Source organism: Carettochelys insculpta, chromosome 25 (genome assembly GCF_033958435.1).
Source record: "Carettochelys insculpta isolate YL-2023 chromosome 25, ASM3395843v1, whole genome shotgun sequence".
Classification (NCBI taxonomy): domain Eukaryota; kingdom Metazoa; phylum Chordata; order Testudines; family Carettochelyidae; genus Carettochelys; species Carettochelys insculpta.
Genome location: NC_134161.1, coordinates 2,045,526 through 2,060,312, shown reverse-complemented (window position 1 = coordinate 2,060,312; position 14,787 = coordinate 2,045,526). Strand labels below are relative to the sequence as shown.

At 54.2% G+C, this 14,787-nt stretch overlaps 1 protein-coding gene across 5 annotated transcripts in view; it reads left to right on the top strand.

Moving 5' to 3' along the window:
- CEP164 (centrosomal protein 164) overlaps positions 1–11,859 on the top strand; it is a 105,873-nt gene extending 94,014 nt beyond the window's left edge. For all 5 annotated transcript variants that reach the window (XR_012642497.1, XR_012642498.1, XR_012642496.1 and 2 more), the window contains 2 exons: positions 2,058–2,109; positions 9,317–11,859. The gene's annotated coding sequence lies outside the window, so the exon portion shown is untranslated. The remainder of the gene's footprint in view (positions 1–2,057; positions 2,110–9,316) is intronic.
- Positions 11,860–14,787: the final 2,928 nt, after the last annotated feature.

Sequence of the window (14,787 nt, the reverse complement as noted above, 5' to 3'; positions counted from 1 at the left end):
AATGGGTTTCCTGGGGATACAGTTGGAAGTGTTTCTGAGGAAGCGTCGTACTGGGTCAGAGATGCCGTGCCTCCCCCCATGGCAGGACAGCACATGAGGCTGCGTCCCTTCTCTTGCTGGTGAACAGCATTGATGGCATGCGTGGCTGTTTGGAGCCAAATTATTTCTGTAACAGCTGGGACCAGCTAAGGAATTTAATAGCTGTGCCCTGGCTTGTTACCCACACAGCATTGTCTGTCATTCACACGCTCTAGATGTGCCCACCCTTACCTATTCCTAGGGCTCCACTCTGCGGGTTTGCAGGATCTCTTACGAATGAAAGAGCCTTACACAGTAACAGCCTATTTAATCACTGTCTATGAATGGTCACATGGCTAGCATGCCAGGCTCCCCAGTCCTAATGAGAAGGAGGAACTTTTCTTGATGGTCAGCCAGGATCAGGTCCATCTGTGGACTTCGTCTCTGCAGTGTCATTGGCACAGGGTGGAAGTCTGGCTGCTCAGAACTTGGCGCTGGGTCCTGGAGTTGGTTCTCAAAGAACTCCCTTTTGAACCTCAGTTTATATGGTGAAACTTGAGTCCTGCTTAGCTAGACTGTAACCGATTATCTTACGAGCATACTGAAATAGTTATCTTATAGCCCACCACCTCAATGGAGTTACCTGTAGAAAAATTAATTATGCAGCCGACAGAAACAATTAAAAACCAGGCAATGCTCAAAGAGACAAACAGTAGGGAAATGCGGGAACCATAATGTTAGAATAAAAGAATGAGGATTCCACATCCCCAGTGATAGATTGGTAGTTCCTTGCCGGACAAAGTGCCATAAAAGTTCTCTTTGACCCTGTCAAGATCTGTTCCATTATCTGGTGATATTGGGTGCCATTAGGATGGAGTCTCCTTAACAGCCTGGTACTACACTATTTTAATGCAATTTAGATGGAGTGTGAGGATGTGACTGCCTGGTTTTCAGCTGCTGGCTGCTGCTGGCTCTAGGTTGCAAAGGTTGCAGGCTGGCTACAGAAAAAGGCCTTTTCCTTATAGGCTGAATTTGGTAGCTGCCTTAGACCTTGTGGAAATCCAGGGCCCTGTGTGCCAAGGGACAGCAATTGACCCTCTGTATCTCAGATGCATTGGAGGGTTCCCTCAGCAATGTCCCATTTGTTGCTTTCGTATTCATTAGAACTAAAGGTCTCCCGTGCCTGAAAAAGTGACAAGGTCAGTGTTCCTGGGCTCTCAGTTGGATGCTTGTGGAACTTCTGACCCTTGCATGTGGCATCTGGTGACCGTGTGGGTGGTGATACACATGGCCACATTTTTTATGTTTAAAAAAACCCTTGGGCCCCTCTCAGAGGGGTAGCTGTGTTAGTCTGTAGCTTCACAAACAAGCCGTCCTGGGGCATATTAAAGACTATCAATTTTATGTATTAGGTAATGAGCTTTCATGGGTAATAAACCTAGTAAATAAAATTTGTTCATCTTTAAGGTGCTGCAGGACTCTTTGGTTTTTGGGGTGCGTTTATGTAATTAAAGACTCTGCTCAAAGCACAGACTGTGTGAAGGAGGAGACTCTGTGTTTGCCAGAAGACAGCCCAAGGGGAGAGAATTTGGGCTTTCGAGATTCGTTCACGCTATTTCTCCTTTGGCTGGAAGCATCCCCCACAGAGCTTGCACCCCAGGCATCGCAGTGTCGTGTGATAGGAAAACGGGCCCAGGCTCGTTTCACTGTTGCTTTCATCCTAAGCGTGTGCCCCATTTAATGAGGCCAGATCATGCAAATTTCATCCCCTGAGATGTCAGGGCAATACATGGGAGACATCTTGTTTTCAAAAACTTGATGTTTCTTTCAACGGCAGCCTTTTTGCAACGCTGCCTTCCAAGGGCTCTCACAAAGGTTAATGAATGGATGTGTGACTCCATGGTACACCCTTCTCCGGGGGACCTCGGTAAAATAGTGCCCAGCCTCCTTCCAGTGTCTTTCAGCTACACTGGCAAGGGCCACCCTGGACTCATACTGGGGACGCAACTAACTCTCTTCCTGTGTCTGTCTGTTTCCAGAAAGGTGGGCACTCTCGACACAGCAGCATCTACTGCTCGCCAGGGCGGAAAGGTGAGTGTGCAGCTTGCTTCTGGCCTGGTGAGGGGGGAGCCGGGGACCGCCGACGCGTTAACTAACTGGAAGAAGCGTGGTTCTGTGGGAGGGATTCGCAGCCTGGAGCAGGGCTGCTGCGACTCAGCAGAGCCAGCACGCTCCATTTAATTAATTTTTAATCATTTCTGTGCCGATTAGCATGTACCCCCAGCCAGTGCGTCTGGGAGTGTGTGCAGGACCCACCGCGGGATGGCTACTGTATTAATTATAGGCAGCAGCAGTAGCCAGATGCCCGCCCCTGGGGCTCCCATCAGAGGCGCTCTGCTCTGACCCATTGTCCAGCAGATGCAAAGCCCTGCGCTGTGCAGCCTGAGCTTACGGTAGATCTCTAAAGTGCTTGTGTCTGTAATTAGCTCCCTCCTCCTGCAAAACCACCCAGCTAACTTCGTAATGGAAAGAGACATCCCTCTTTGCTAGGGCAGCCGTGGCCTCATCCTCTTCCCTCCTGGCCTGGCACAAGCCACTCTGAAATGCCCTCAGATTCTGCTGCCTCTAACAAAGTCAACTGCTCAGCAAATCGGATTTGTCCGCTTCTATTCTCAGTGCAGCTCAGGCAGTAATCGGATGAAGGCAGGTGCACAATGGGCTCTGTAGCGCAGTCCTGGAAGCTGCTGCTGAGCTGTGCGATTGGAAGCTGCTGCCGAGAGGTGCGGGTGTCTGGTTCTGGACAGGAACTTGGGGAGGGAACCTAGTGGGACTCCTCTTCTCTGGAGTCTCAGTAGGTCCTGGGCTGAATTCCAGCAGCATGCTGCTCATGGGCATCCTTCAGGAATGCCACACGCAGCTGGGAAGATAGAATCTTAGACTCCTGGGGCTGGAAGGCACCTCAGGAGGTCATCTAGTCCAGCCCCCTGCTTCAAGCAGGATCAACCCCAACTAAATCATCCCAGCCAGAACTTTGTCAAGCTGAGACTTAAAAACCTCTAGGGATGGAGATCCCACCACCTCTCTAGGTAACACATTCCAGTGCTTCACCGCCCGCCTGGGGAAATAGTTTTTCCTAATATCCAACCTACACCTCTCCCACGGTCATGTCAGACCATTGCTCCTTGTTCTGTCATCTGTCGCACTGAGAACAGTCTCTCTCCATCCTCTTTAGAGCCCCCTTCAGAAAGTTGAAGGCTGCTATCAAATGGCCCCTCACTCTTCTCTTCTTCAAACTAAATAAATAAGCCCAGATCTCTCAGCTTCTCCTTGTAGGTCATGTGCTTCAGCCCCCTAAAATCATTTTCTTTGCCCTCCACTGAGCCCTCTCCAATGTGACCACATCCTCTCTGTACTGGGGTGCCCAGAACTAGACTCAGTACTCCAGATGTGGCCTCACCAGTGCCGAACAGAGGGGAATAAAAACTTCCCCAGATCTGCTGGAAATGCACCCCAATATGCCATTAGCCGCCTTGGCTACAAGGGCACACTGTTGACTCATTTCTAGCCTCTCATCCACTGTAATCCCCAGGTCCTTTTCTGCTGCACTGCTAACTTAGCCAGTCAGTCCCCAGCCTGTAACAGTGCCTGGGATTCTTCTGTCCCAAGTGCAGGACTCTGCACTTCTCCTTGTTGAACTTCACCAGATTTCTTTTGGCCCAGTCTTGCAATTTATCCAGGTCACTCTGGACCCTGTCCCTACCCTCCAATGTATCTGCCCATCCCTCAAGCTTAGTGTCATCTGCAGATTTTTTGAGGGTACAATCCATCCTCTCACTAATAAAGATATTGAACAATACCAGCCCCTGAACTGAACAATACTGTGCTTCCATAGCAGGGCCCAATGCTCAGCAGTTAGCAGGGTTCCTGGTCAGGTCTCCTTGTATGGAACCGAACAGAAGGGTTTGACGTGGCGCTGTGGCGTTCAGGTGTTTCCGAGATAGTGTCTCTTGATGCTTTCTGTTGGGGTGATTTCAGGGTTGTGTGTTCAGCTCTCCTCTGAGCAGTTCCTGTTTTTTCAATGGCCAGCCCTTCCAAATGGAGGAGGCTGGTACAGTTCCCTGCTGTTCGCCCTCTGAGTGTGAGTGTGCCTGTGGATGCCTGATCTTACCAAGACTGCTCAACAGTTGCACAGCTGTGTCTGCACAAGAAAGATGCACTGACTCGCCTCTGGCTGTTCAGACACTTTGTTGGTTAAACCAGGGTAACCACCTTGGGTGCCTCTTTATTGGGTTAGCTCGTACCAAATCTCTCTCAACCCCACTGCGGTGCTCATACAAAAAGTGCATTTAATTAAATGGGTTTCTTAACTGGTTCTAGTTACATTGGTGCAAACTTCCTTGTGCAAATGAGACCCAGAGTAGCTAGCCCACCCCAGGGGCCCCATTGTGCCGTCTCTGCAGGTTGGTAGCAGACAGAACAGGATGAGCACGTCCAAAAAAAAGGGTTATTTCATAAGTAATCTGATGGAAGCACTGGTACGTTGTCACCTGCGTGTGTAAGGTCCAAGGTAGTTATATAGATCACCAGCTCCTTGTGCTTTGAAATCAACACGTGATTGCACAAAATCCGTAGCACCGGGAGTCAGGAGCTGCGTCTACACGTGCACGTTACTTCGAAGTAGCGGCACTAACTTCGAAATAGCGCCCATCACGTCTACACGCGTCGGGCGCTATTTCGAAGTTGAAATCGACGTTAGGCGGCGAGACGTCGAAGTCGCTAACCCCATGAGGGGATGGGAATAGCGCCCTACTTCGACGTTCAACATCGAAGTAGGGACGTGTAGACGATCCGCGTCCCGCAACATCGAAATAGCGGGGTCCTCCATGGCGGCCATCAGCTGGGGGGTTGAGAGATACTCTCTCTCCAGCCCTTGCGGGGCTCTGTGGTCACCGTGGGCAGCAGCCCTTAGCCCAGGGCTTCTGGCGGCTGCTGCTGCTGCAGCTGGGGGTCCGTGCTGCATATACAGGGTCTGCAACTAGTTGTTGGCTCTGTGTATCTTGCACTGTTTAATGAAAGTGTGTCTGGGAGGGGCCCTTTAAGGGAGCGACTTGCTGTTGAGTCCGCCCCGTGACCCTGTCTGCAGCTGTGCCTGGCTCCCTTATTTCGATGTGTGCTACTTTGGCGTGTAGACGTTCCCTCGCTGCGCCTATTTCGATGTTGGGCTGAGCAACGTCGAAGTTGAACATCGACGTTGCCAGCCCTGGAGGACGTGTAGACGTTATTCATCAAAATAACCTATTTCGATGTCGCAACATCGAAATAAGCTATTTCGATGTTGGCTGCACGTGTAGACGTAGCCAGGAACTCCTGAATCCTATTCCTGTCTCTTCACTAACTCTACTTGTGGCCTTGGGTAAGTCATGCCACTGCTCCGTGCCTCAGTTTCCCCCTCTGAAATGGCACGTGTGATCCCGACCCCACTCCCGGGGCGTTACTCAGGACAGTTGACACTTTGCTGGTGGAACGTGCTAGTTCAGTGCCGACCGTTCTCCATAGTTGCGTATGGGGCATTGTGATGGCGGAGGGGCAGTGTAACCTAGTGGTAAGATGTGCCAAGGGCAGGGACCCACCTGAATCAACCCAGTGGCCTTTGCTGTGCTAGTTGGCTGTTCTGAAGCCTGTGGTGATGGGTGGTGTATGCCGCTAAGGCCTCCGAGGAGTTGAGCCCAGCCGGCGTATCGAAAGTCAGCCCCTTTGTTTGGTGTACAGTGGTCCCTCGAGTGGTGTGAGGGTTCTGCTCCTCGCACCCTCATGTAACCTGAATTTCGCATAAGTTGCGGGGGGGCTTTTTTCCCTGGTGAAACGCACGTTCTGCAGCTGGGGAGCACAAGGGGCACCGGCAGCTCCTTTTGAAAGGTAAGCTCTGGGGTTGTGGGGGCGGTTGGGGAGTGTTAAGCCTAGTGGTCAGTTGGGGACATGGGAGGGGACGGGAGGTTAAGCTTGGGGTGGGTTAGGGCTGCAGGGGATGCGGGGGGTGGAGCTGAGCTGGACCCACATGGGGGGGCTTGAGCCAGGCTACGGGAGGGTTGAACCAGGGCAAGGGGAGTTGAGCCAGAGCCAGCAGGAGCCAGATTTTGAGTTGCACTTAACTCACCAGTGCGCATTTCGAGGGTTTACTGTACTTCCTCAAGAGCTGCCAACAGGCCACAGAGATGAGGCTTGTTCCTGGGAACATGCAACCGTAAACCCCCTTTCCCAGCGCCTCCCTCCCACAGCTTCTGGTGTCTGATAGCTTTGAGAACAGGCTCTATGGCCGGGGAGCTGATTCCCCACGTGAGCTGGTTGATGTGCCTTTTACTTCGCTGTTTCTTTTAGAGAATAAAAATCAGTTCCGGTAATACTGAGTTTATACAGCAGCATCTGGCCCCAGGATCTCTGATCGCTGCTAGGGGGGTGCTTAGCCTGACGCGTTCGCTGAAGAGAGCTCTGCTGTGCTGCTTTGATTCCATTTGTGTTGAATTCACAACATCTCCCTAATGTACCGTTAAGCATCCGGCAGGGATGGCTCCCATTTATCAGCATGAGAGCTTTATTCCTGCTCAGAGCTGCTCCTCTTTGTGGGCGCCTGTGAGTCATGAGCCACACTGGGGAAGCTGGGGGCTCAAGGAGCACCGCCGTTACAGAGTGGGGTTAGGGCTGGCAGAGAGTGAGGGCGGGTTTGCCCTTCCATATGACTTGCCCGCTCCACCTCCCCTCTGACCTGCATGTTGGCCATGCAGACTGAGCTGAGCGGTTATGTGCCGTTTCTGGGGCCCCTGGGATGGGGCTGCACAGTGTACTTGGAACAAGTCAATGGTGTAGGCTCCTGAAAAATAGGCTGAGAACAGCAAACTCATTGAACTTGTAGCCTGTGCTAAGAGAATGGATTGTGTCCCTGCTAGCATCCAGCTGTTTGTAGTCAGTAACCAGCGTGGCTTTCCCCTCCACTGAGACAAGGACTGGGCTCCTCGGGTGATGGCTTCTGTAGACTGTGTGGCCGACGGAGGACTCGAGGGCAGATCGCTGAAATAATTCTCCTCCCCTTCCCCCTATAGCTGGGTGACGGCAGACAAATACAGCTCTGACCCCAGCAGCCGTGTGTTCAGACACCGTTGCTGGGCACAGCGAGCGTTGCGGTTTTGTTTCATTTCCACTTACAGGGCTCAGAGAAGCCAGGTCTCTTGCAGGAACAGGGCAACGCACTGCACGCGAGGGCCGCGTGTTCCCTGAGTCTTAGCTGCGGGCTGGGACTCTGTGCTCTGGTGGGGCGTGACGCCTGCAGGACTGTGCCTCTGTCTCGGGCAGCTTCTCTCCATCATGGCAGCAGTGGTTGCGTTGCCTCTTGTTCTGGGTCGCTCCCCCAGCTCAGGAAGCGGGGAGCAGTTGGGGTGGCAACCAGTGTTTCCCTCCAATCTTTCCAGCCACGTGCGGATTTTTTCCACTTGTGCGAAATACGTTTTCTGCGTGTGCTGAGGCATGGATCAGTGCGCACCACAGTACGAGCAGACTGGCTGCGGGCACGCTGTTCACCAGCTGGGCGGCATTCAGATCTCTGCTGAGTGGCTGCACAAGGTCTCTGCTTACAGGAGCATTGGGGAAAACCAGACTGGAGACTCGTCCATATTCTCAGGAACTTGTGTAGTGTGTCGAGCTTCTCTGTGTTGCGGTCCCAGGGTGTGCGAGCTACCCAGCGCAGCCTGGAACAAACTTTCTAGACTGGCTCAGTCCCTCGCCTTGGAAGTGCCCCGTACGCCTCCGTCGAGCCCAGGTGATTAATTAGCAGATGCTGCATCGACTGTGACGTGTCTGTGCAAACCAGGCCTGTGGGTTTGAATGGCACAGCATACCCAGAATCCCGCCTGTTCTCACTGTGCCCAGCTGCACCTGGGAATAACCTTCCTTCGGGCTGCTGGGGGTGGAGGTGAGCTGTGCCCTGCGTTCTAGGCATGCTGCTCCTTGGAAAACTAATGGCTTAGCATCGTTCCAGCCAAAGGCTCCCCCGCCTGCCCCTGAGATGCAGGAGCAGCACAAAGCTGCTTATAATGCAATGACCCTATGGGCCAGGGGGCCCGATTACAGCCTGACAGTCCTCTCAGGAGGCAGATACGGCAGAAGGCTCTGAAGCCAAACTCAGCCATTCGGGTACAGCTACAGCAAGCAAGATGAAACATCCTTAATGCCGGCTGTTAATACTCTGCCTTCATGTGCAGCCTGGCATGCAGGCAGCCAGAGCTTGATGTCTATAGGTTCCTTAGTTCAAATCCATCCTGGATAGGTGGTGAGCAGTAGCTGTTGCCATGAGAGGCCGTTCCGTGGCTGGCATGTAACCAGGATCCAGTCCAGAGAAGAGCTGCTGATGCTGCAGTAGGTGTCAGGGAAGCTAATGGCCAAATGGGATCAGACTAATAGTCTGTCTGTTTCAGTGTCCTGTCCGCTGACATTGGCCAGTGTCAGGTGTTCAACAGGGACTGAGCAGAGATGGGCAATTACCAAGTGATCCATCCCCCATTGTCCACCCCTGGGGTCTCGGGTTGGGAATCCAGGGTTGCTCAGACAGTGGGATTGCGTGCCTGATGGTCTTGGCTAGCAGCTGTTGAGGGACGTAGCCTCCATGAGCTCCTCACGCTTTTTTAACAGTTATACTTGGGGCCTTCCCATCCTCCCTGTCGGGGAGCCCCCAAGTTGTGCAGTGGGAAGCAGCCCGTCCCTTTGGTTGTGTGAAACCTGCTGCCTGTCAATTGTGTGGGAGACCCTGGCTCCTGCGTGAGGTACTTCTGTCAATTACGCTTCCCTTTTCACTTTCTCTGCCCCCGTCACCATGGGACAGACCTCTGTTGTTTCCTCTCTCTTGCCTACATTGAACAGACCCAGTCTGTGTAATCTCTCCTAGTACAGAAGAGGTTCCATCCCCTCATTGGTTTTGTTGCCCTTCTCTGTACTTACCCCAATTTTAATGTCTTTTTCTGAGTGAGGTGACCAGAACTCGCACGCTGCTGAGGGTGTGGGCGTACCAGGGATTTACATGGTGGTGTTGTGATAATTTTGGTTTTACTGTCCCTTTCCTAATGCTGCCTGTCTTTCTGCTGCTTTAACTGCTGCTGCATGTAGGTTAGATGTTTGCAGAGAACTATCCCTGGGGACTCCAGCTTTTTTTTTTTTTTGTGGGTCCAGAGCTCGGTCTGCAGGCCTGTTACCGGTGCCTCTCACCAGCTTGCGCCCAGATGGTTGCATTCATGGTGGTGTTTGCCTTTCTCCTCAGGTGATGTGGTTTCTGATCTGAGCAACAAGAGCCGGTGCTTGTGTGACCCGACCGAGCGAGCTGCGCTCACCATCCAAACCCACTACCGGAAGTACCAGCAGCACAAGCAGGAAAAGAAATAGACGTGGCCGGGATCCCTTCTTCACATGTGGTGGTGGTGGTGGTGGTGGTTTTCTTTGTCAAAGAGAAGTTTGTCAGTCACTGCTGTGGCAGCTCCCTGGATCCACATTGCCCTGCTGTCTGCTCCCTTCTCTGTAGTGCTCCCTGCGTGCAGATGCTTAGAGATATGTCTGTGTTGGGTGCCAGGCTGTGCTGGCCTCGTGATAAGCCCTTCCCCACTTGCCTTGGCCCCCACCAGGGTCCGAACAGGGCACAGGGAGAGCAAGTGTTGCAGTGGATGGGAACTGGAGTTCAGAGACTGGAAAAGCCCAGCTTTGAACCCTGGGGCCCAATTCGCAGGTTGGTGGGTGCTAACTGGGGTTCTGGCACCCTAACATCATCTTCACAGCTGCTGTACCCAAGGGCCTGTTAGGGGGAAGAGGCGGGTAGGCACCTGGTTTTGCACCCTGCTCTTTCCCTGTTTTTCTGGCCTCTTGCCTGCTCTTGGGTGGGAGGGGGCAGGGGCACATCTGGGCATCTCCCAGTGTCTGTCTGAAACTGGCACAGGGCAGCGTTGGGTTCACTGTGGTCCCTCGTGGGGCAGGAGCTGGTGCTACCCCGGGAGACTGGATCTGGAATTAATGCCTCCACGGTGAATCCGAGCTTCTGGGCCAGCTCCACTGTGTGGCCATGTGGCAGCGACTGACTGGGCAGGAGGCCGCAGGCTGCATCCACGCAGCTCCGGCGTGTGTCCTGCTGGCTGAGGAGCCCTCGTGGGAGCAGTGTGTGGCCTGGAGCCTGCAGTGGGGGCCAGTGCTAACGCCTAGAGAGCAGGTACTGTGGGCGGGACAGATGCTAGGGAGAGGGCCCAGCAGGGTTTGCAGTAAGGGGACTGAGGAGCTGGGAGGGCACCAGGGGTGCGTCAGTCAGGTAGGAGAGGTGGCTCCAAACATGTTGCAGGAGGGAGGGGAGCGCTTGGGTGGCTTGGTGGGCAGGCGGTGGGAGAGGCCGGGTCTAGCAGCAGGAAGAGAATTGACAGGCGCAGGCAGAGGGTTAACGGTCCGGGAGCCCCTTTGCCCTGGTTCTCCTGCCCAGTGCTTTTGGGGCTGCCCTGCGCATCCGTGCACTGGAACCCCCCGAATCAGCCTGAGCTCGCTGTCCCGGGAGCCAGCCCGCCCACCCTTGGCCAGCACAGTCTTCATGCGGTGCCGCGAGCGAGGACACGGGACCTGCAGGTGCTGACTGGGGGCTAATGGCGGCTTGAGGGGCACCGAGCGCAGTCCTTGGGTATAGCCTGGGTGCGGTCTGCCTGTTCTCACCAACCCCCTGCCAGTCACTGGCTAGACAGGAGAGGGATCAGGCCTGTCCCCCACCTCCTGTCCCTTCTGCTACGGACTGGCGAGGCTGGGGTGGTGCTACTACCTGGGCAGTGGCTGGTGCCTTTGGGAGGTAGCACGGCCTGAGGGTTGTGTGAGCAGACGGTGAGGTGTCAGGCTCTGGGTGGGAAGCTCAGGGACGTACGTGTGGATGGGGAGAGTTGGCTGGTCGCCTTACAGCAAGGGCAGTCTATAGGTCTCTGGCGCGTTGCAGCACTTGGAGCCGGCCGGAGGTACTCGGTGCTGGTGGCAGGAGGAGATGGGCAGGATGCTCTGGGAGGCTTGCTGTGTGCAAGACTTGGCTGGTGCTGATCTGTACTGCTCTGGCCCATTGAGAAGGTTTCGGAGCTGCCTCCTTGCCATGGCTGTCAGTGATTCTGCTAAATGCCCGCAATGGACACTGGCCCTTCACCCTCCTCGAGAGCTGGTCTGCCACCCCCAGCTCCCTCCCAGGGGGCTGTCAGTCCTGCTCCACCCCCGCAGCGTGCTCTGTTAGGTGGTGGTTGTGCAGTGGGCTTGGCTGGGGTAAGCCCCAGCCTCGATGCTCAGGGAGGGTATTCTTGTCTCTGGGTTCCTTCCTCTCCCCAGGCACTGTGCACCCTCTTTCCCTGTGCCTGCCTCGCGCTCTGAGCTCCTGCACGTGCGTTCCTAGCCATGGGCTAATGATGGCTTGTTCCACCTCTGGTATTGCACAGCTGGCTCCAGCCCCTCCGCCACGAAAGCCGAATCGACGTTACTCGTGCTGGGGAGGTGCTAGGCCAGGGTGCTGCACAAACACCAGGGAACAGAGCCACTCGAGCCATGACCTTGAGTCCTGAGCTCATCATTTCCTTGGCCAATTGGCCCTGAATTCTTTTAGGCAACTGTCCTGTCCTGAAATGCAAAGCTGTCTGGGGTCGGAACAGCGGAGGCGGCTGGACTAGGGGCGGAGCCTTTTCCCATCTTTCTCTCAGGGCAGCCATGCAGCCGGACTGGATGAAGTTGTGTGCTGTTAAGACGTGTGGTTGAATGGGACAGTGCAGTGAAGAAGTCTCGTTAGCATGTAGGGGAGAGATTTGTACCAGAGATGTGATAATAAAGAGGTGACAACCTTGTCTTCTGCCTGCCTTTGTTTTGCTGGCTTGCTCGGCCAAGCAGCGGTGTTCTTGTCTCTCTCACTGGCAGTTCTGGGTCGGCATTTCAGCCCTCAGGAGCATGTTGGTTACAGGCTATGGCCCCGGACTGGTACCTGGGGTGTTTGCCCAGTCCTCCACTTAAGACTTGGGCCTCTGCGTTGCTTCAGCCCCAGTTAATAGGAGCGGTGATGCTTCTGAAGCTTGTGGAACAGTGCTGGTGAAACGTCAAGTTTGCTCAAAACCATTCCTGTGGTGGTCTAAGGGGGGAACTAGAAGGTGACTGAAAACATGTAGGGATGGGTCTGTGTGCAAAATCTAACTCACATCACTACTGAAACATGTGTGATTGGATAACTGAGGGGCTTCCCAGCAAGGGTTGGGTGCAGCCTTTATTTTACAGCCAACTGTTCTGCGCTTTCTGCTTGGAAAACATTGTTACGGTGGTTGGCTGCGACCAGGACGTAAAAAACATTGTGTGTCTGGGTGGCAGGAGCCTGGGATCTGCAGGCTGCAGACATACACTCGTCGTCTTGCCATGTGCTCCTATGTAAAGTTCTATGCCCCTTTGCCTCAGTTTCCCTACAGCTGTAAAGTGCTGTGAGATTGGCGAACAGAGCGTGCCATGTAAGGAGAAAGAGCTAGTCTGAAAAACGGAACTCTCCGCCAGCCCCCAGCCCCTGTGGAGCTCTGCCATGGTATAGGAGAGCCTGTGGCTGCCTTCTTTCGGTAAGTACAGGGTGAGGACCAACCTGTTGAAAGTCCTGGAGCTTGCTGGTGGTGAACTGGGCTCCCAACGGCTGCTCGGGTTAAAGGCAGAGGAGCAGGCAACTGTTGTGGGTATGTTTTTGGGAAAGGTGACTGTGCGGGTTGGAAGAAGCCCTCTGTCAGAGTGGCTTTAGGTGCCACAGAGCAGCCGGGGGTGGGTGGGTGGGCGTGCGCGCGTGCGTGCGCTGAGCACCCCCTGAAAGGATAGCAGAGCTCAGCCCTTGGGGGGGCGGGGCAGGCAGTTGGCTTGCAGCTGGAGAATGGTGCCTGCGTGATGTCTGCATACCAGCAGCTGAACACTGGCCCAGGCCCGGGCCCGGGCTGGCTGGAGTGTGGTGAGCCATCCTTCCAGCTCCAAAACACACAGGGAAACAGCACGTGCCTGCTTCTGGGCAAGCTGCTGGGGCTGGAGAGCTGCTGTTACTGTTCCCACCAAGGCCTGGGGGGAAGAAATGGCATTTGTCTGATTGCAGCAGACCTCCTTGAGAGGCCTGCTGGTATTTCCCACTGAGCTACTTGCTCTGGTACAGAGGTAGCCTGTCCTGTCTGCTCCCCCTCGGGCTGGCAAGAACAGAGTTCCTGGGCACACCTTTGTGTTAGGTTACTTCCCCCTGTGGGGACCAGCCTCCCTTGTCAGCGGTTTTCCCTTCTTCACAGAGGGCAGGGTCCCTCTGGAGTTCTTGTTTGGCTTGCTTTGGGCCACCATCTCATCTCCATCCACAGGATAAGTGTAGGTCAGTATCTACCCTACGACTTTCAACTCACAGGTTATCACACCCGGGGGACCACAGCCTTGTGTCTGTCCCATCCTTTGCAGTACCCACTGGGCATTTCCCCCAACCCGCGCCTGGCAGGCTGATGCTTTCTGGTGGCTGTTAGGTCCTTTGGAATCTCCACCCCCACTGGGCCCTCCTCCATGGTATGGGGGGTTTGTCCCTACTTGTCCTGGCATAGATGCCCTGTTCTCTTTCACCCCTTTCTCCAGCATTTTCCACCTGGGCCCCATGTTCCTGGTTCATTGGTGTTTGTTCAGGGCTTTTTATTTCCTGCCTGTCCTAGGTTTCCCTACCTGGGCCTCATGGGTTGTCTTGTGGGTTTATTCACATCCTCCTGCTTGTGAGCCTGGATCCAGTGCTCAGCCAGCTTTGTCCTGCCAGCCACTTAGGTTCCTGCCCTTGTGCCACTTGTCCCTACCACCCCGGGCCGGAGGGACTGACGCTCCTGCACGCTTCTAGGGGGATGGTGCTGCTAGAGAACACCACTGCTAGAGTTTGCACCCTTCCCACAAGCACCGCCCCCCATATAACCAGCCTGCTCTGCAAGTCCGTAACTGGCCTCCAGAGGAATCACCCCTCACCGGCTACCGGCCTGTCCTCACTGGAATAGTTTTCATTTCTTTCTGAGCACTTCCCTGTGCTCTGGCCAGCTGCAGCCTTTCCCCAAGCCACATTCCCACTCAATGTGGCCTTTTTCCCCACACTACTGTTGGGTCTGTCCAAAGTGGCCTTCCTTTGTTTCTGGCTCAAGCCTGTGGGTCGTGCTGCTCACAGGCTCTCGCCAACCTCCTGCTGGTATCGGACAAGAAGCTTTTCTTAGAACTCTTGCAATGCTCTGCAGCCACTTTTACTGCTGTCTCCACTGTCTTGAGTGGGCACCTCTTGACCAAGACTTTAGTGGTCTCTGGAAGGGTCTGCATAAGCTGCTCCAATATCACAGCATCCAGGACTGCGTCCACATCTTGTTCCATTAACTCTGGCCAGCAGTTAGCCCAGTGTGTCCTGTATGTGCAAACGCCTTATCCTGTACAACTTTCACCAGGCTGCCCTGTATTTTTACCAGTACCTTCTGGCTGACAACCCCCCGTGGTTCAATAGAGTGGCCTTCCACACCTCCTAACAAATACACCTTAGGTGGGGCTACTGTAAGGTGGGTGTAAAGTGGCTGGATAACCATTCTGAGAGTAGTTATTAATGGTTCACAAGTCATGCTGGAAGGGCATAAGTGGGGTTCCCCCAGGGTCTGTTTTGGGACCAGTTCTGTTCAATATCAACAATTGTGATATTGGCACAGAGTGTGTGCTTAGTAAGTTTGCAGATGATATCAAGCTGGGAGGTGT